Genomic DNA, 20223 nt, shown 5'->3' with positions numbered 1-20223 from the left:
TCTCCCTTCCTCTCTCTCTCACTCTCAGCACCATCTCCAGTCATCTCATAATCCTCCACATATCTACCTTGTTCCATTCACCTGTGACTAAGATCAACTCATTAGGTGCGATAAAGGGTCAATAATTGACTTTTACGCAGTAAACGACCATTTCTCAATCCCTCAATATTCACGTCTGGTATAATTTCTAAATAGTTTTGATGGGAATGATCATAACATTGATAATGAAAATAATATATTAAACATTGAATCCACCTTGTTCCAATTTGTTATAGTAAGATTTAGGGCCTCACAACGAGGCCATTGTCTCCATCCATTAAGACCAATCATCGGTTTGGCCCGGCAGTTTAACATAGATGTCCACTTCCTGCTCACTAAACGTGAAATTGATGCTTAACAGGCTGGAACCCTCGCCAGTAAATTTGAATGTCATTTCCACTTTTGCATATGACCGGTGTAATTAGTTTTTTCGCATTGCACCGTGCGTGGCAACAGTCAGGATAATGAAATGCGCGTTGGCCTTCAACCCGACATATATGATGGAGATAATAAAACTCTTCCCGCAACATTAAATTAAACTTCTCCGTCACTTGAGGGCTCATGCCATCCTTTTCCGTTGTTCTGGGACACGCAGCTGCATATTTTATTCCACTTCAGATTTTCTGGAACATATTCAAATGATTAACACGTGATAGGAAAAACAACAAGAACCTACAAGATAACCGCATCAGACACATTTGTGCATTTACAGGAGAAAAAATAACACCATCATAAGCAATTTATTTGGAGTAACTACAAATAATAAATTAAAACCGCAAGTGGATATGTGCGGGCCCTCCTACAAGCACCGCCTGATGTGCGCGACCGCCTGATGTGCTGCTGGTGTTGCTGTGCTGCCTAGGCTGAAACTGAGCATACTCGTGCAGTTATCAGCATAGTGTACATTGCAGCACCGCCTGTCACCAGTAGGTGCTGCTGTGACTCTAATTATGTTCTGAAGGATTGTTCATCACAGATCATTATAGAAAGAGTTGTGATCACAAGTTCTGAGAGTAAATACTCATTGTGTCCATTAGGTGGCGCTATTCATATGACAAACAGGTGTATATAGATAAGTTCAGGCTGGGTCCATGATGAAACATGTCAAATTTGGAAGAGATCAGGTATTGCATGTAAACTTCAGTACCATGTATTTCCTGTGGGTGGCGCTATGGCTGTTGGAGGGAAATGAACCCATAGATGAGTTGAGGAATGGACCCTGATCATGTGTATGTAATTTGAAACAGATTGAACACTGATGTCTCGCCATGAAACAGGAAATACTTATAGCTCCTTCATACAAAGTTTTAGGGGGTGCCAGACACACCCTTCAATGACAGGTCACAGTCTGACCAGTGATGCTCATGAATGTGTGAAGGCCGTTTCTGAGCACATTTGAAAAATAAATGTTCAAAACAGGAGAATCCTTTCATCATACAGTAAGACATGTGACTTCCTTTTGCCAGTAGGGGGCCCTATAAGATATCGGTGAATATTTGCATACAGACGCATCAAGCCTGGGACAGTTTTCATACATGTAATATTTGGTTCTGTGTAACATTGTATGTAAGAGATATTAAGGTTTTAATATCCTAAAAGATTTAGCACAGTGCCAAAAACAGTGAAAACCCTGATGGGCGCAGGAGGTATACCTCAAATGTCTGCACTTCCTGAATATAAGAGCCCCAAGATATATAAATGGGATGAATTTGGGACAAATTTTGGTGAGTTTTGGTCCACGTTGAGGCATGCAAATTTGTCTTTGAAGTGGCGGAAGAATCCTAGCCATCCTTCAGGATACAATAGGGCCTGGCCACCACTGTGTGTCAGTGCTCGGGCCGTAATAATAATAATAAGAATAATAATAATAATCCCTTGGGTTTCAAAAGGGCCTTCGCCGACCTTGTCGGTGCTCAGGCCCTCATAATAATAATCACTCGGGTTTCAAGGATGGCCTTCGCCGACCTTGTTGGTGCTCGGGCCCTAATTATGTCTGAGTTTCCAACATCAGATGACTTCAAAATCATCAAACGTATTGTAACAGCTCTACTGTTTGTTGGTTGTGTTCAGTGTAGATGCTGTTAATTCCTACAGTGTTGAGTTAGTGAAGGCATCAGGAGGGGGCGGAGATGAAAGAGTGAGTGCGAGCGGGAGAAAGGAGTTAGGAGATTATTCATTGATTAAGAGTTTGTTTTGTTGCTCCTGTTGGAACTGGCGTTGTCACGGCCGACAGTGAATAAAAGCAGTTGCTACGAATCGGCTCGTGATTCTTAGAGCGTCTGGGACAGACGTCACGGTATCATTCTCGAATATCAACCGGTTACCATAGCACCCTGCCAAACTGACACCAGTTATTGTTTCATTTCAAGAAGCTCCTTCAAAATAAACCCAACCTAAACACAATAACGAGCCTGACAGCCCCATGCTTGTGAACAAAAGACAGAAAATGATGCTATCACAGGATCTTCGGATGAGACCAACTCCACAACACATTTTCCAAGCTCATTCCCACCATTTCCTCGCTCCACCTGGATCAATTTGCACAATCCGTGCTGACGACTTTGACCGAGTTTGTGCGATCATCTGGTGGTTCACCTGGGAGACCACAGAATAAGGACTTGAAGGCAAGAGATAATAAACCATCTTTCTGGTAAGGCTGAGCAGGGTACACAGGGTCTGGGATCACTGACAAGTTCATCACACAAAAAATACAGAAAGAGATCATTTTACACTTAATGTGTAACTAAACCCCACACCACTTTTTTGTTTTTTAGCTGAAAACATTTATATAGGGATTTAGTAGTGCTGTTAATCAATGTGGGTCTGTGATAATCATAATAAATTAATATAATATATGAAAACAAAAAACATGTTACACCTGAAACCCACGGAGGCTGGTTAGAAGTGAATACCAAGCCTGTATGTCAGAGTATTTTGCTCTAAAATAACTTAGTGGATGGAGCAGGTGAGCTAACCGCGACTAGAGTTAGCGCGCTAACTCACTTTACTCACTCTCTTCTGTAAGCAAGATCACTAACCTGAAGCTAATGCTCCCGGTTCACTGGCTGCCGAAGCCTCCGATCCACTCTGTGTATGCCGACTGATGAGGTTTAGTCGTGAAAATCTCAATGTTCATTCATTAGTCCCGGCCCTTCTCATTCACACCAGGCCTCTCACTCGCTGGATGGTTCTACCGATTTATCAGTCTCCATCCACCTCCCCTTCACCCAGAGATGGAGTGGAGGAGGGGGAGAGGATTGGTGGTTTGAAGCCTGATGAAGCAGGATCTACCGATCTCCCCCCTCCCTGCCAGACTCCACCCGTCTCCCCTTCACCCGGAGATGGAGCGGGTGGAGAGGGACAGATATAGCTCTGAAAGCATTTAACGCCATTGTGTTTCATCTGCTCAACATTACTGTGGACAGGTACCAGCTAGAGAGGTGTTACAGGTGTAGAGTCAACCATCCCAGCCAGGGACAGCACGAGTGTTTGGAGCAGCTTGAAAAAGACTTACCTCAACAACTATCAGCAGCTGATGAAAAAACTCTACACCCCAAAGTTTATTCATGCCGTTCAGTACTTCTTAACCCTGAACATTATCGACATGGAGAAGTATAGAGTCGTAAATACGACCGTACGTGTTTTGCAAGAGCTGAAATTGACAAATTACCTCTATGAGCCCATCAACAACATGTATGACGAACTGCTTGGAGAGGACAGGGTGAAATTGGGACTACTGGAGATTGCGACCAAATTATGGCAGATTTCTTAAATTTTATCAATTCATTTAAAAGCAACGAAAAATGGGAAACTACTGGGGGAAACTCACATCTATCTCTTACAGTCTACAGCTGCATTTAAGCATCATGAGATAACTTTGTTGCGATTTGGATGAAAAAGATGAACTGATTGATTAGAATGAGTTAAATGGTTAAATGGATTCAGGAGGAAATAGAGTCTGCAGGTTGTTGGTGTTGACCTGCAGCTTTTTTACAAGCTATTGTGTCATTAGTCATTCCCATCGCAACATTTAACATTTACTAAATTATTTGTCCATGCAAATGGGATATAGTTGGATGTATTGATGGAAGGATGAATGAGAAGTCGAGGCCCATCTCTAACCCAGATCTTAACATTTCAGTGTAGATCAGGTGGGCTGCTGTGTGGTCACAGACCCACTGTATAATGTTAGCGTACACCATCTGTTCACCGGCCGCCAGGAGCTTCCGTGACGCCCCATTATCAAAAGCGTCCCTGGTCTCACTGGACCGTCTGTTCCGCATCGCGGCTTGACAGGCGACAGGCTGGTGACTAAAGAGTAGCCTCATTAAAAAGTCATGGTTTGAAGAAGGTGCCACACCACATGGTGCCACAGAGCTTATGATTCCTGCTTTTTAAGGCCAAAGGTTGGGCTCAGCCTCGAGTCCACAGTCATACTTGGCTATGAAAACACAATTAAGTGTATTAATTAACTTACCGGCCTTTGTTGTAATAAAGACAAATGGTTAGGTCAGGATGTTGTGCTCAACCCTAAAACTTTAAATAACCAAGAGGCGTAACTGTGCAATCTTTCAACCTGATATTTAAAAGCAGAGTAATCTCCCTGTGCCTCAGATTAAACCTGTTCTGGGCTTGTTCCTGATGTAAGTGACCTTTTCCTTAAACTAAAAGATGAAAATAGTAATCACCTCCCTAAGAAAATGTCACCTGCTTCTAAAATCCCTCAAAAAAGCAGAATTTAAACAGACATGAAGAAACATTTGGACTCTGCTCTCCGGGTTTTACTCTCTTCACAAGAAAATTGTTGAGTACAAGACAGCAGGAGCAAGCTAACCTTGTAATAGCATTTTTGTTTGATGGACTGTCTTGTTTAAAAGATGTGTTAACCGGGCCACACTCACATGTTTGTGTCCCTCTCTCCTCCCCCTGTAGGACTGAGGAGCAGCAGAAAAAGACGGATGATTTGGGTCTGTACACACCGTTTGAGAAGGACCACTGACATCACCCTTCCTAACCCTTATCTCTCAGGCCACAGACATGTTGTAAAGCCTTCAAGGATACTGAGCCTTGTGATGGAGGGACAGATGAAACGAGATGAGGAGGAGGCAAAGGGCCAAAGAAATGTGGGGAGGATCATGACTTTAGAGGCGAGAAATTCTCCTGTGTCAGTTTCCTGTGGTCTTGTCCATCCCTGTTAACACCAAAAACATTAAGGTAATACCAATATTTTGTTGGCCTATCCCGGTCTTTCTTCAGCCTGTTAAGGCTGGCATTCAACCATGTCCCACAGAGCCTTCAGCCTCAGGGAAGATGCTGGGCCAGTGGGAGATTCCCCTTTCATTCGGTCCAAGTGACATCCCCACTACCACACGGCTTGACCGCCCATGCACAGGCTTGGGTCCAAGGCAAAGCAGAAGCACCTTGGGCAAGCTTGAAAACCAACATACCAGCAGCATCCCCAGCACAGCAGGAGCCCAACGACCTACTGGCTGACTTCCCAGCTCTGGAGCCTTGGTTGAGGCCTTTGGCGATGGGTGAAGCTCATGATCGGCATCCCAAGGCTGAAACTGCGAAGGGGAAAAGTGGAATTACTCACTTACCAAATCACAGACAAGAGAGTGGAGCTTCCCATCAGAGGAGGATGGAAAATGTACCCCATGAGGTATCTTCCATCTGTGCAGGAGATCAGAAATCTGAGCTGGACCTTCAAAAATTTGGCTCCACTGGCCAATGCAACACTCCCACGATCAGCTGCGAGAAAAAGAAGGCCAACAACTTTACTGCTCTTAAATGTAACACATCTGCTAAAAATCTGCCCAATTTCCCTCTTACAAGTGTAGCACATGGCTCCTAACACTACTGGGAGTAAAAGTAATGTAGTACTGTAGTAGTAGTTATAATTATACCGGACCAGAATCAGAGGATATCAGGCTTGAATAGGAGGCAGAAGAGACTGTTTGCAACATTAAATGACCACACGAGACCAGAGATTATGAACTGGTACCTTGTATTTTTAGTAGGAAATGATCAAAATCAAATAAATAAACAAAAGTTCTCTATTCAGTTCAATTCACAAACAAATTATTTCTTTTGTCACTCTTTTTCTTGGTTATAAACCACTGAGTTATTTTAACTGCTTTCTATCTGCATGGGTGCACCCTTATAGTTCTGACTAACTCTCAATATTTTTATCCAACAGTATGGTAAGTAACTACATTCAACAAAATACCTTCTTAAATATTATCACTCCACAGATTGTTCCAACCTTTCAACAGTTCACTATTTCAGTAATAACAAAATCACTATAAACATAATAGTACACCTATTATAATATCACTATTCAGTCCATGCACTTAAATCAGTGACGATAACGACTCAGTCCTTCCAAAGGCACAGGGAATGTGTTCGAAGAAGAAAGAAGGGGGTAAATTGTCTTTTCCAAGTCAAGTCAAAAAAAGGTAAAGTCAAAGTCTGGGGTTCAGGCTGGGCAAGTGGGCAGGGGCTGAGTGCTACAGTGGTGCTGGTTATGATGTTTACCCTATCGCTGTGGCAGGAGAGGGGAAAGGCTCACAGTTTTTGCTCCTCGACTCAGGGATCTTCAATCCAGGGATCTAGAGGTCTCTTCTGGGTTGGCTAGCCATCAATTTTAAATAATCTCAGAAAACCTGACCTGCATGCATTGACATGGCCAGAAATGTTCATTAATCATTTGCCTTTCTGATTCATCAGGAGTTATTAATCCCTTAAATATATACATACATTAGTATAATGAAAACTGTATAATAAGCATATTTTAAATTAATTTCTGTGTAAAGTGAAACCAAATTTCTATTTTCTTTATGTTATCCACTTTAAATTAAAGCAAAACAATGTTACATGAATAATAACCCATACAGCATTAACTTGAAACAATATTTGCATGTCTTCTGTTCTTTTTAAATCAGAATTACTATATCATGAAATTAAATACTTGACAAAACAAACTTATGTGGCTTCAATATCAAACTGTTCAGTAGCTTTACCAGCCAGTGAAAACATCGAGCAATTAAACACTCTTTATGACACGTTTTTATACATTATTGTAGCAGTTTGTATGGGTAATTTCAGATATTAAAATATGAAAGTAATATTTCAAAAACATAAAAAGTAAAATAAAAATTATTTTTAATGAAATTAATATTTCATATAATTTTCCTCGTATACTCTGTGGTGAGTCGTTTCCAATAAGCTGTCATAACGAGTTAAAGCTTGTCTTAAAGTTCATCAAATATTTAATCAGCTTTGTCTCACCGTCACATTTCTCCAAAGTGTAGAGGAAACACACAGGCCATATCCTAACATGTTCGTCGGGAGGTAAAACCAAAGTAACATCAGAAGATGTAAATAAGTGTGGTACTCTTTTAGCAGGGATTCTACGCACTCTTTTCTAAATGAGACCCCTGGTCTCTGGTCACCTCAAAGAAAGGATTTTTTAATCCTTCATTTTGATAAAAGTTTTTCCTGGTATTTTTAAAAACTCACATGCGCTCTCCTCGCTACATTATATTATTTCCAAATGAGTTGTCAAACAGCGTTACTTTAGTGAGCTATACAATTGTAGCTAGCTTAACCTCGTGTTGCAGCATTTACCTATTTACTTTTTACAGTGACTCATCAGTTCGGGGATTTCTCTGTGTCACTCGGCAGGTTCGAGTGAGCTGGGTCTCACAGAAATCTACAAGCTTTCAACAAAATACAGGCTGTTACCGTTCTGATTTGACAACATAATAGTGCTTTTACACTTTTTATCTGTGCTAACTTTTTACCATTCAGCAGCAGCTCCTCTCTCTCTGCAGTGTCACCCAGTGTTAACTAGTGTGTGTCTAGCTCAATGCAGCGCTGCAGACCTGCACTCTGATTGGCTGAGATTGTTAACTCTTTGTGACCCGGGTTACATAAGCCTCTCCTATCAGTTTATATGAACAATCCGGTTATCATTAAAACAATTTTATGCCATTCTGAATACCCTCTGGAGCTAGCAAAGCACAAACCCACACAAACATCCCTGTCCGAGAGTCTGTTATTGATATTAATGACACAGTCAGACTGGGCTAATTAAAGCCAGGAGAGAGGTAGTAGCACCTGGCTCTCAGAAGTTGCTGAGTGCAAATTTTGCAAAAGTCAAGCTTGCACAGTCCCCCCCCCCCCCCCCTCCCCCGTTTTCTTTCAGCCATTTAAAACTCTGTCAATGATCTTTTTTTTTTTTGTTCTAAAACAGAACAGATGGCTTGGCTTCAGACTTTGAGACTTTCTTGACACTAAAATCCATCTATAAAAAAAACTGCCCAATCTGAACAACTTCATCAATTTGAGGGCAGTGCAGTGTATCCCATCTATTCCCTGACAAGTCCACCCACATATGAACGCATGTGCCAACATTGTGTCCCTCTGTGTAGGTGTTCAAACAGCATGACTTTGTATGGTGATGCAGAGAAGTACTTCGTCAGTTGGATGACTCAGTGGGAGAGGTTTTCATAATGAGGGGATTACTGTGCAGAAGCAAACTGATTTACACGCATAGCCTTATATACTGGTTGCTGGTGCAGAACAGAAACAGCGGACAAAGATAGGGAATAAGTCAACATTTCAAGTACACTGTGTTAATTTGAAGGCCTAATATGGCCTGTATGGCTTCTCAACCTTTGCAGGGCTGTCATTCCCCTGCTACTCTAAGTATATATGAATAAAAAATTGAGTGAAACTTGAGCACATTTTTATAAAAGTTGAATTGAATACAAAAATAATATGTATTTTTGGTATTTGTGGCCCAGTTTGAATCCCACAGCAGGTGTACTGTAGTTAAAGGCAGCACTGCTTTGCTCAATATGTGTGAGTTTGTGATACACAGCAATGGCAGTTCTCCAGCAGTTTGCAGTCGGTGCTGATATGATAGAATTTACTCATATCAGCCCTGTTGATTCAATAGCACTTTGTTGATTCCCTGAGGCAGAGACTGTAGATAATTCCCTTGCAGCAAAAAAAAAGGAACAGTACTATTAAGCTTTACCCTCTGCTTCCCACTTAACATGACACGGGCCAGACTAGACGGCGTGCATGTGGAATGGGTTTAGTGCTAATCCTTGCCCTCTTGCTGTGCATATTGCAGTTGCAGGTACAGATGGCGTGGGTGGTAATGCCAGGTCCTGGGCTAGTGATGCCAAGGCGGGCATGAAGAAAGCAGCTGCCCCTCAGGAGAAAGCCAGACCTTGTACCCCTCAGCAGACAGTTACCATTAACAGAGCCAAAGGTAAGTTAAAACCTTGGCATCTTTATCCTGTGTGTGTGTGTGTGTGTGTGTGTGTGTGTGTGTGTGTGTGTGTGTGTGTGTGTGTGTGTGTTTGCGTGTGTGTGTGTGTGTGTGTGCGCGCGTGTGTGTGTGCGCGCGTGCATGCACAGGGGAGGTGGTTGGGTGTTATGTTTCACGGTGGGCCACATGAAGAATTCATCACAATCATCACCAGTTGAGCGCATTTATTTTGCAACACTGCGCAGATGGTTACAGTGTGTCCTCTTACTCTTTGTGCACAGCACTTTAAACGATTCTGTGTGCAGCATTTTTAAAGATAATGTATCACTGTCAAATTAATTATGTTTTTTGGATTATTTAACACATGCAAATGAGGCTGCATATTATTTTTTGTCTATCACACACCAATGGCATTGTTCCTGTTTGTGACATAAATTAATTAATCTGTCTCTTTGATCAAGCCTCACACTGAACAATAATGCAAGTTGTACAGCCATGATATGAATAATCAAGAGTCATTCAACATCACAGATGAGTAATCTAGTTTGTTCCAGAGCATACATCCAACAGAAATGTACAGAACATGTAACCCTGGGTGTGGGGGTGGAAAATGATAGCTACACAGCTCCTCAACATCGTATAAAACTTCAATACATGGTAGCTGTTAGAAAAAACAACTAATGAGGTTCAATGATGAGCTGTCACCAGTGTTGTTTTCGTCAACGATGACGAAATTATTTCGTTGACACCCCTTTCTTTCATGACGATAACGAGACGGTGACGAGCTAAACATGGCTCTTTGATGACTAAAACATGACGAGACATGAGTGAGTTTTTCGCTGACGAGACGAGACTGGACGAAAATGTTAGTGAGTGGTCTGTCAAGACGTTCAAAATGCACGACAATTCTGCCTATTGTGCGAGTAATCTGCTATAAAAAAGAAGATGCTGCGCAACGTCAGGTATTGTGCAGAACCTGCCTTGCTACTGTTTCTACCTCACAAGGTAAAACCACAAACCCTTATCAACACTCAAAAAACACCACATAGTAGGGATGTAAATTTCAAGTATTTTCTGTGATCGATTTTTGGAAATGTTAATGATCAATGATTGATTAATCATTAAAAAAACATGATCGTTTTCCATATCAAGAATAATGCCAAATCCGTTTATTCCCTAAATCAAAATTTCCTTCACAACACAATGTATATAACTGATAGTATTAAATAGCTACAGATCATACTGAAGTGTACAAAATAATCAACATGCTGAATATCAACATGTGGAGCAAGCTCATAAATAATCTCCACAGACGCAGAGTCAGTGAAGACCCAGAAAATGTGGATTTACTGCAACAGGACAACTGAACAGAATCATATTTAAGACTCAGTGTCCAGTTTTCCGTCTATTCGTTCTTATTGAGAAAAAATAGCATGTTTACGTGGTCAGGTGTCAGCCAGGAGAGCAAAAACTGACTAAAACTTTTTTGAGTTTTCGTTGACTAAAACTGGACTAAAACTATCACATATAGAAATGACTAAAATGTGACAAACTACTAAGCATCGTTTTCATCCAAAAGACTAAGACTAAGACTAAAACTAAGATAGCTGCCAAAAACAACACTGGCTGTCACCAATGTAATTAGACAAGAAGAAATTACTCATCATAAAAGTACAGTTCACAGCAAGAGAACTGGAAATTACATACCAATATAAACTGCACAGACATACCTGCTCTTCGTGAACATATAAATACCCAAGTCAAGAAAATGTAGCAAAAGGTTACCATCTCTAAATTAGATGACTACTTTGTCTGTTTTTTTTTGTTTTTTGTTTTTTTTACTTCTTCCATACTATTACATCAGATTTTCAATAAATTATTGAGCTATTGGTGCCAAGAATTATGTTTAGGGTCAAAACTGGCTGCACAGAGCACTTCTCTATCCAACTTTATTTGTGACTGGAAAACTTTCCTCTCGATCATCAAATTTGTCCTGACATCACAGATACAGTAAATTAGTTTAGATATGCATTCAGGCTGTCAATTATGTTTGGGGATTTACAGTATCAGATTTTCAAATCTGAGAAGGCCATATCCTAAATTCAATGATGCAGTTCGCTTCCTCTCTGGAGAAGTTGCTGCTCTGATTCTGTATGTTATTATGTAATAGTCTAAATTGACAGGGGGCGACCCAATGCATCATGGATGATATTTTCCTTTTTAAATTATAATTTTGGGCGTGTGTTTTTGAGTGTGTTGCAGCAGAAGACAAGTTAACAAAGAATTTGGAATGATAAAACAGTGAGGACACAAGTCAAGTTGGTGAATTTGAAAAACGTACTTAATGCACGAGTATGGTGAAGCATTTATTTGTTTGTCTATTTTATCAAATTTAACTCCATTAGAGCCTTTTCTTGGACTTAGTCTTATTTTGGCAAGCAGCCATAATATTACAAAAGTAGCTTGAGGCTCCTGTTTATATATATATTTTTAAATGGTTATTAAACTGACTAAAATTAACAGGGTTACCTCTTTTTGACCTACAAGAGTAAACTAGACTATCAAAATAAAAATGGAATATTTCTATATGGTAATTTTGAATGCATCATACCACTGGCTGTGGGTGGGTGTCAGGAGAAGTGATTTACAGTACACTGCTAAAACAAGGGATAAGTTTAGTAAGCAGGTGGTTATACAAAATAAAATCCTGACAGGGTGATACAAGACCCTGATGCAGAATGGATCGATCTCATCCACCAACTAAAGGCTACCAACCAGTGATGCAGAAAAGATGACACTGAGTGTTGATTTAAAGATGATATAACTGATTTATGTATGCAGCTAGAAAAGTAGAACCTCATATTTGACAGTTGTTGGTACTTCATTGGAAACTGGTTTTGTCTAAGTTCACAGTGAAAAGTAAGATCAGTTCACACAGACCACAGTGAACTAGTTCACATTCACAGTTACAGTAAATGTTTTGTACTATGAACTTACAAAATGTAACATAGTGAACTATTTTAATTACATTTTTGTATCTGCTCCGAAGTAATTATTCAGTAGCCTTCAGTAAAAAATCTAAAAGATAAGACTTACAGCTTTATCCACAGGGGGCTCCAAAATCAACACAAACCAAAAGTTTCTCACAGGAGCTTTAAAGACTGTTTTAAGAAGGCCAGCTCTAAAAAAGGAGGTTCTCATATTCTTCTCTCTGTAACTCTGTACTTCTTTTGTCCTCTTACAGCCAGGTATACTCAGAACTACGCCCAAAACGTGACACCTTCCCATCATACAGCATGACACTCAATGACCTCTACGTTTCATGAACTTCAACCCTGCAACCCAAACCAGTTTGTGAGACCTGGTTTCCCTCACATGAATCAGGTAAATACATAGACTGTAAAAAATATGGTCGTAGTATCCGTGACGTCGCCCATTTGTTTCTGAACGCTGTTTTGAAGCCAATCGGCAGGAGCAGCCATGTTGCTGCTGTCGAGCCAGTGTGACGTAAAGAGGCGGGCTTTGAGCCTCCTAGCCAACAGCTGCAGTGTTCCCACAGGCAGCTGTGCCTCTCATTGGAATACTAGTAATCTCAATATCTTCAAAATTGCTGAATTAGATAAAATTCACCCCCCTCACAGTGAGAGGACATCGAGAAATGAGCTATTCAGACTACACTCATCTTTTGTACCAGGCTGTGAACAAGTTTATTAATGCTGCAAAGATCGTCTTTTTCCCATTCATGTGTATGTGACTTCCGGTACTTCCGGAGCCAGCCTCAAGCGGATCCTTGATGAACTGCAGCTTTCAACACTTCCGCATTGACTCATATTTTTAGACCGGAGGTTGCCGGTTGGGTAAATACAATATCAAGATTGAAGGTGATTCCGTAAGCTGATACAGCCTACAACCTTCTACTTTCATACGGTTGCCTACTTTTATGGTTTCAAAATTTCAAGTATTTTGAACAGTCTCTTAGGTTAGATTTTAAAACCAGGAATCGATGAGAAGATTTGCTTTGAAGTGGTTGTAACTTCACAGTGACCCACACCATCTCAGCCCCCTTTATCCAGAGTAAAACCCAGATCTCAGTCCAACAAAGCTGCTGCTGCTTCCACACAGCCTTCCCTTTCCTTTTGTACTGTCGGTGAACCAAAGAAAGACTAGATCTCTAAAGACTGGAGAAAGACTTATTACACGTTTGGAGTGCTAAAGTATATGTATTTAGCCTTTTCTTTGTCTTCATACTCATTTTCACTGTAAATTGGGCTGCTGTCCGTATTTTGTTTTTTCCCCCACTAGAAAAACCTACCAATGGTGGGACTGGTATGAGATTAGCTGTTTTCACATTCCCATACACTGATGGAAGTGTGTGACCAGTCATCTTTTTTTCAGCTAAATTGCATGTGTGAATTACCTGTGAATGCAATATCTCTCACCTGGCCTTGAAAACTATTCCATCTCATACCCAAATTAACAAGAAACTCTTATGAGGAGCTTTTTTTTCTCTTGCAAAGTCAACCATTCAGTTTGGGTAAGTGCGGACTGGGTGTCTGTTTCAGGTTCCTCAAATTCAAATTTTGAATATAAACAAATTAACACATTAAAAAAGTCTTCACACTGAATCAGCAAAATTATGATTCAGATTACTTTGTAGTTTTAAAGATACTACAGGATTAAGTTCAACAAGGCCTTGTGGTACTTGCACACATGTATTCTCTATACTAGTATTGACACGTTAGAGTAGCTCTCAGCCAATCACAGTAAGCTGTCAGAATAGAGATAAACGTGTTTAATCAAGCCTGAGGAACAAAAACTCTTTATGTTTTATCTATGATGTAAGCAGAGGATCTTATAATTTGTCAACAAAACCTGTAACTTTGCAAGGTGTAACCATGTCATAGAACACCAAGTTTGGCTCCAGAGTCATCTAGTGTACAATGACTAAGCACAGCTAATGCAAATGTGTGATAATGCATGCAATTGCAGTTAGAGTTTCTGTTTAGCGTAATTAAGTAATGATGGATCTCACAGAGCAAAGAAGTGGATCCATGCAGCTTTTTGCTTGAGGATGTAAAGTGGTTGTGGCATTTCAACAATCTAGGACTGACACTTGTACCACTAAAGAGGGTTAGGGGGCACTAACACACTGCAACACTGAACCAACAACCTGTTGCCTCTTCATAAATATGGGGGGTTTAGTGAGCTTTTAACCTTCTCGTCCCTCTTCTAGCTCGATAGTGAACTGGTGAGTTTGCTCTTATAAGAACTTTTTAATAGACTCTAGAAAAAATGTTTAAAAACCCTTGAACACACTTCTAGTTGTTCAATAAAGCAGAATTTGAATTGGCAACCTGGGCCACACTGTAACTGTATGCCTGAGCAGCATGTGTGCATTTCAGAGCATTAAGCCTTTCACATTGATGCTCATTTGAGAAATGAGCACATTGACATAAAATCTTAGAAACGTAGGTTGTTGACAATTTATTTTGCCTGCAGGTCATTGTTGTTTGTAAAAGTAGTGTGTAATATTTAAGAGATAATGTAAGTTAAGCAGGTGGTTATAAATGCGAGTAAGAATTCTGCTTGAATTCTGTTCGAGCATGATTGTAGTGGGAGGATATTGCTCACCCTGAAGGGATTTTAATTCACATAACCACCTGCTCACCACACATTACCCACTTACTTCCTGTTTGCAACTTAAGTTAAAAACAAAGTTACTCAAAATCATGATTCAAAGATTATTTTATTGATTATAAACTAAGTCATGTATACATCTTTATAAAAAAAAGTCTCAGAACAAGACATTCTAAACACCATGACATAATTTATATCAAACTAATAGAACGGTTTCAGCGATTTTGACCAATCAGGATCAAATAATGAACACAGCTAGTTATAAAATTAATAAAGAATATTATTTATGCTCGTTATCAAAGAAAAATCTGTAGTAAAGGTGAGGCCGGCTTGAGCACAATGTTGCACAAACACAATTTGTGTTGTACCCAAGCGGCCACCTCCGGTCTAAAAATATGAGTCCAATGCGGAAGTGTTAAAAGCTGCAGCTCATCGAGGATCCGCTTGAGGCTGGCTCCAGAAGTACCGGAAGTCACATACACACCAATTCAAAAAAGGCAATCTTTACAGCAGAAATAAACATGTTCACAGCCTGGTACAAAAGACAAGTGTAGTCTGGATAGCTCATTTATCGATGTCCTCTCACTGTGAGGGGGGTGAATTTTTTTCTAACGCAGCAATTTCGAAGATATTGAGATTACTAGTCTTCCAATGAGAGGCACAGCTGCCTGCAGGAACACTGCAGCTGTTGGCTAGGAGGCTCAAAGCCCGCCTCTTTACGTCACACTGGCTCGACAGAAGCAACATGGCTGCCGCCGCCGCCTGGTCTCAAACAGCTCTTCTGAAAAAGATGGGTGACGTCACGGATACTACGTCCATATTTTATAGTCTATGGTTGTACCACACTCATGTGAATTGCAGCAGTTAAGATTGGCAGCATCACGCAATGTGGATGTAGTCAGTGTGGCCCTCTCAATAAACCTGTGAACACACAGCAAACCCATTTATTGTAGAGAGCTTTGGAAGTTTACCTACCCAAGACTTTGTTTTCAGTAAAAAAAACAAAACATTTTTTTCAGTGTACTTTCTTGTTGTTCTGTGAGATTTTTAGGGGCTTTTGTGTCGATTCAGATGGGAGTTTGCTGTGTGGATGAAATGTGAAAACAGAACACTGTATTTTTAACATCTCCATCTCTTCCTTTTTCTCCCACAATCTCTCCTCGCTATGCCCTTTCCGTCTCTGACCTATTTAAATTTGGGGTTACACTTTCTTTTAGCATATGCAACGGTGACACTGACAGCAATGCATAGTGCACTCTGAGGTTTGCCCCTTTGGCCTCGGCACTTCTCATCCAGCAGGATAATTACTGAAGCTGCAATGCACATTCCCCCTGGGTGGAGGTGGCAATATGGGGGTCTCTTGGTGTCAGCGAAGAAATGAGATGCAAGAAGGCAGCTCTGAGTAAGAGCGTGAAAGAGAGAGAGAGAGGGACTGTAAAAGGCATGACGGTGATAGAGAGAGACATTATAAAAGTTTTATTTTTGGCAGCAAAACAGCTGATGCAGAGATGAAAGTAAATGTTTATAGAGAGTGTGAAAAAGTTACGAGAACTATCTCAGAATCTGACACATTTCAAAATCTTTCTGTCTTTGTTTCCCCCTCACTCACTCTTACATCTGTTCTAGTTCTGGTGTTGCGCATAACCTGAATATTCTGCTATTAAAGTTTTACAGGCAGAGAGAATAAAGTTCGAAATAAATCAGATAAGAAGAATTTAAAGAGCTTTTTATCAAAGGCTGGAGTATGGGTGAGAATGCGCTGTGGGAGCGTGATCACAATCTTTTGAATTTTCTTTAAAAACACCTAGGCCACTCGGGTAGAACCAAGGAACTGTAAATGCCCATGCTCTGTATTTAGAGGGGGTTTTATCCTCCTGGCCCGTCACTCAGCCTCACAAACCATTTTTTTCTTTAGCATCTATTCAAGCCTCCTCAGTCTCAGTAATCAAATCCAAGACATTAGATACTGCCACTAAAAGAGGGCAATTAAGTGAAGCTGCTTTTATTATGTTGGGGAGTTGGCATACCTAGCCCGGCACTTGCAGCTGCATCCAAATTTAGAAAACAGAGCAACAAAATGACAATTAAAAATGTTTCGCTCTTGGCAGATGGAGAAAAAGAAGGAGCGCGGTCTATATGGTTTGGGTTCAGCAGCCTGATGGATGGTCTGTAGGATTGTCAGAAACAGAGCAAGTTTGAAGAGGTGTGAGAAGAGGAAAGTTGGCGGTTGGGTGGGGTTTGTGCATCTGAGCCTGTGTGAGAGAGGCAGAGACGGAGGCCAAAGTTTTCCCTCTTGCATTCTTCTCTCTTCTTACAGCTAATAAGCCTGTCTCTGAGCTGTTGCTAGGCTACACCGGTCTGTTGTTATTCTCTGGCAGTTGGTGTTTTCCTGCTTTATGTCTTTGTTTGTGTAAAGTTGATATTTCATGGGGCAAAAAAGGCAGAGGGGTAAAGGGGGTATCAAACAATGACAACTTAACATGATCCAAGCTTCACCATAATGATTCCTATATCACATCTATGCCACATGCTAGCTCTTCACTGCACTGTCTCGCATATTTGACCAATTTTATCATGTGTGTGTTTGCATGTTGCTTAGGGATTTGATGCAAGATGCTTCTATGAACTCATTGAGCTAATGCAACCTTTATTGTATGGAAGCTGAAAAATCTTGTAACTAGGCAACAAAAAAAGGTCCTACATGTGCTCTTAAAGAAGATACTTCAAAGCCCTTACAGAGTATGGGACTTTTGGCTCCACACATCTCTCAATAGGGGGGAGGAGAGAGAGCTAGCAACAAAGGAATGTTATCGTTTCTGAGAGAGATCCATAGATTGGTTTTCAGGTGGGAACCAAGGGCTTGGTTATAGGTCCAATCAATGTGTTTGCTCATAATAAGGATATCTGCACCCCGGCCTTCCTCTTTCACAGCCCTCTTGTTAACCCTTCAAGTCCTGGGAGATGAAAGAAAGATATTAAACAGAAGTTAAAGAGTTATGGATAATAAAGTAATATTTTCTCTGCACCAAAGCACAAAATGGCCATAATAAACCTTCAGGGTTTTTTAAAGTTTTCCTAATAATTCACAGATATCTTGCCAAGTGTTGAGGTATTTGGCTTTCAGAGCTTATTCTCCAGTCCGCACTCTGTTTTGGATCAGCCCCCCGCCTACGCTCTGGCATTTTCAGACGCTCAAAGATGGAGGATGGTGCTATGAGTGAGCGCCTGGCATCACAAGGCGTTTTGCTCTCCAGCCCAAAATGCAAATGACAAAGCAGCCTTTTTGTTATTATTATTATCCCCTGCACTGCTTTGCATGCTTACAAATTACCTCTTGGTGTAATTATCAATTGGATCTCTGCTCTAATTAGCTCATTTACCCATCACTTTACTGCATTGGAATTGTGACCTCATGATCATATGATTAACAACACATCAAAACATGTAAAAATGTTGATTGATGGCCACTATTATACAAAGAGACAGCTCAACATTTCACATTGCTTTTACAGACTTGCATTAACATGGCATTATAAAAGCACAGAGAGCCATTCATTACTGTGCTGCTGAGCTTAAGGTTTACAAAACATGGCATCACACACTCATGTTTTTGGCAGAAACAAAGACACGCAGCATGAAGCACAGTAATGAGCTTTAAGGAAATCATGTTTACAGCCACTCAAACCAGTTTGTTTTTAATTTCTTCAATTAGTTCTGACAGTCCTGGAACAGAAATGTGGACATGACTAATACCTGATATTTGTGGAACTAAACAGCGCGCATGTTACATTAAACCTCCTTTGAAACCCAAATCCAAATCCCTGCCTTTTAACAATGATACTTAGTTAGCATCTAGAACTGATTAAGAACACATTCCAATCAAACACTTCACTCTGCTAACTCTGTTCATGTGTTAAAATTAGACTTTCCTTTGCTCAGTGATTTGTTACAAAAATGATAGTTGATTTTGCAAACTATAAAAAGGCAAAAACTCCATACTCAACTCTTTGGCTGATTAACACCTTCCTCAGAACAGGTGATGATGGCTGAGATTGATCAGTTTTAATGCAGCTACTTTTAGATGCCATTTTCAGCAACAGGTTTTAAGCATGGGCAAAGGGAGTTTAGCACTCTCTGTAATACTGTAGCAGTGGCATATCTTAATTATCAGTAAGTGTATTATCAGCCTTCAGAGGAAATAGGCACACTTCAGAAAAAGTGGAATAAAAGGGCCATTTGCGCTGGAAGTTCACACAACCTCAATTTCAAAACGCTTCTCAGCAGCCCTTACTTTTAGAACAATAGCTGTTGCAAAGTTCCAAAAGTTGTCCCAAAGCACTTCGTCTTTCTTTGGAAAAGATAGTCTTTGTTCTCAATTACTATGTATGCTTAATATTTGCTACCATTGAATGGCATTTTGCACAGTAAGCACAACTATTGATAGAAATTGTGTTTTAGGATTAGCATCAGCTCCAGTTCTTGCACAATTGTTCCTTGGTTCTTACCTACATGAACCTCCACCGTCATTCTTGACTGAGTTGAAATTACGAGTCCCCATTGCCCCCTATTTCATTTGTCTCATGCTTTGTTCACTTCGAACAGTCTTAGGAAATAGTCTAAAAAAGAGATCTTTAAAAAATTCAATAAGTTTGATTTTACTTTTACTTTTTGTTATCAACTTCACTCGCAGTTTTGATAACATACACATTCTTAAGATTCCCATGAAAATTTTGGTTAGGCTTTCAATGGTATATTGGCAAATATACCATGGTGATGTCACAGTTTGAGCAAATCTCATGTTGATCTCGCTGCATTCCCACGATACTTTTTGAAGTAGCTGTTCAAACCACCCTGCAGTCTCATCCTGGGTTTACTTGTGCACACGTTTACCTGATAATTTTGAAACTTTGAGCACATTTAGTATAGGTATCCAACATTTTAATGCGATATTTGAAAAAATATGAAAACGCATAATACCACCTCTTTAAGCTTTATTCAAGTATGAACAAAAGCTTCCTGAAATGTTCTTGCTGGGCTGCACGTGTGAATGCAAACAGGCTTAATTTCCATCCTGACACCACCTTGACTTTTTTCCATCCAGCCCTTAGTAAAACTTTCGTAAGAAGTCTGGGTTAGATGATAAGAGTACACAGCAGAAAATATTCTGGAAATTTGCAGGGCACAAGTGGGTGGGGATGATGAGGTTTAATGCTACCAGTACAACGTGTAAAGGCTCATTTATGCTCCCTTGACATATTTTT

The 20223-nt window shown here is 40.3% G+C and overlaps 1 long non-coding RNA gene across 1 annotated transcript in view; it reads right to left on the bottom strand.

Annotated features, from left to right (window-relative positions):
• Positions 1 to 4810: 4810 nt before the first annotated feature.
• The window catches only part of LOC117827964, a 46388-nt gene continuing 30975 nt past the window's right edge, over positions 4811 to 20223 (bottom strand). Inside the window, exons 2-3 of the long non-coding RNA XR_004634306.1 lie at positions 5694 to 5790; positions 4811 to 5606 (exon numbers count right to left, since the gene is read on the bottom strand). This is a non-coding gene — a long non-coding RNA (uncharacterized LOC117827964). The remainder of the gene's footprint in view (positions 5607 to 5693; positions 5791 to 20223) is intronic.

This window comes from Notolabrus celidotus, chromosome 16 (assembly GCF_009762535.1).
Source record: "Notolabrus celidotus isolate fNotCel1 chromosome 16, fNotCel1.pri, whole genome shotgun sequence".
NCBI classification, from domain to species: Eukaryota; Metazoa; Chordata; class Actinopteri; order Labriformes; family Labridae; genus Notolabrus; species Notolabrus celidotus.
The sequence above is the reverse complement of the archived record's forward strand: the minus strand, read 5'-3'. Positions and strand labels throughout refer to the sequence as shown.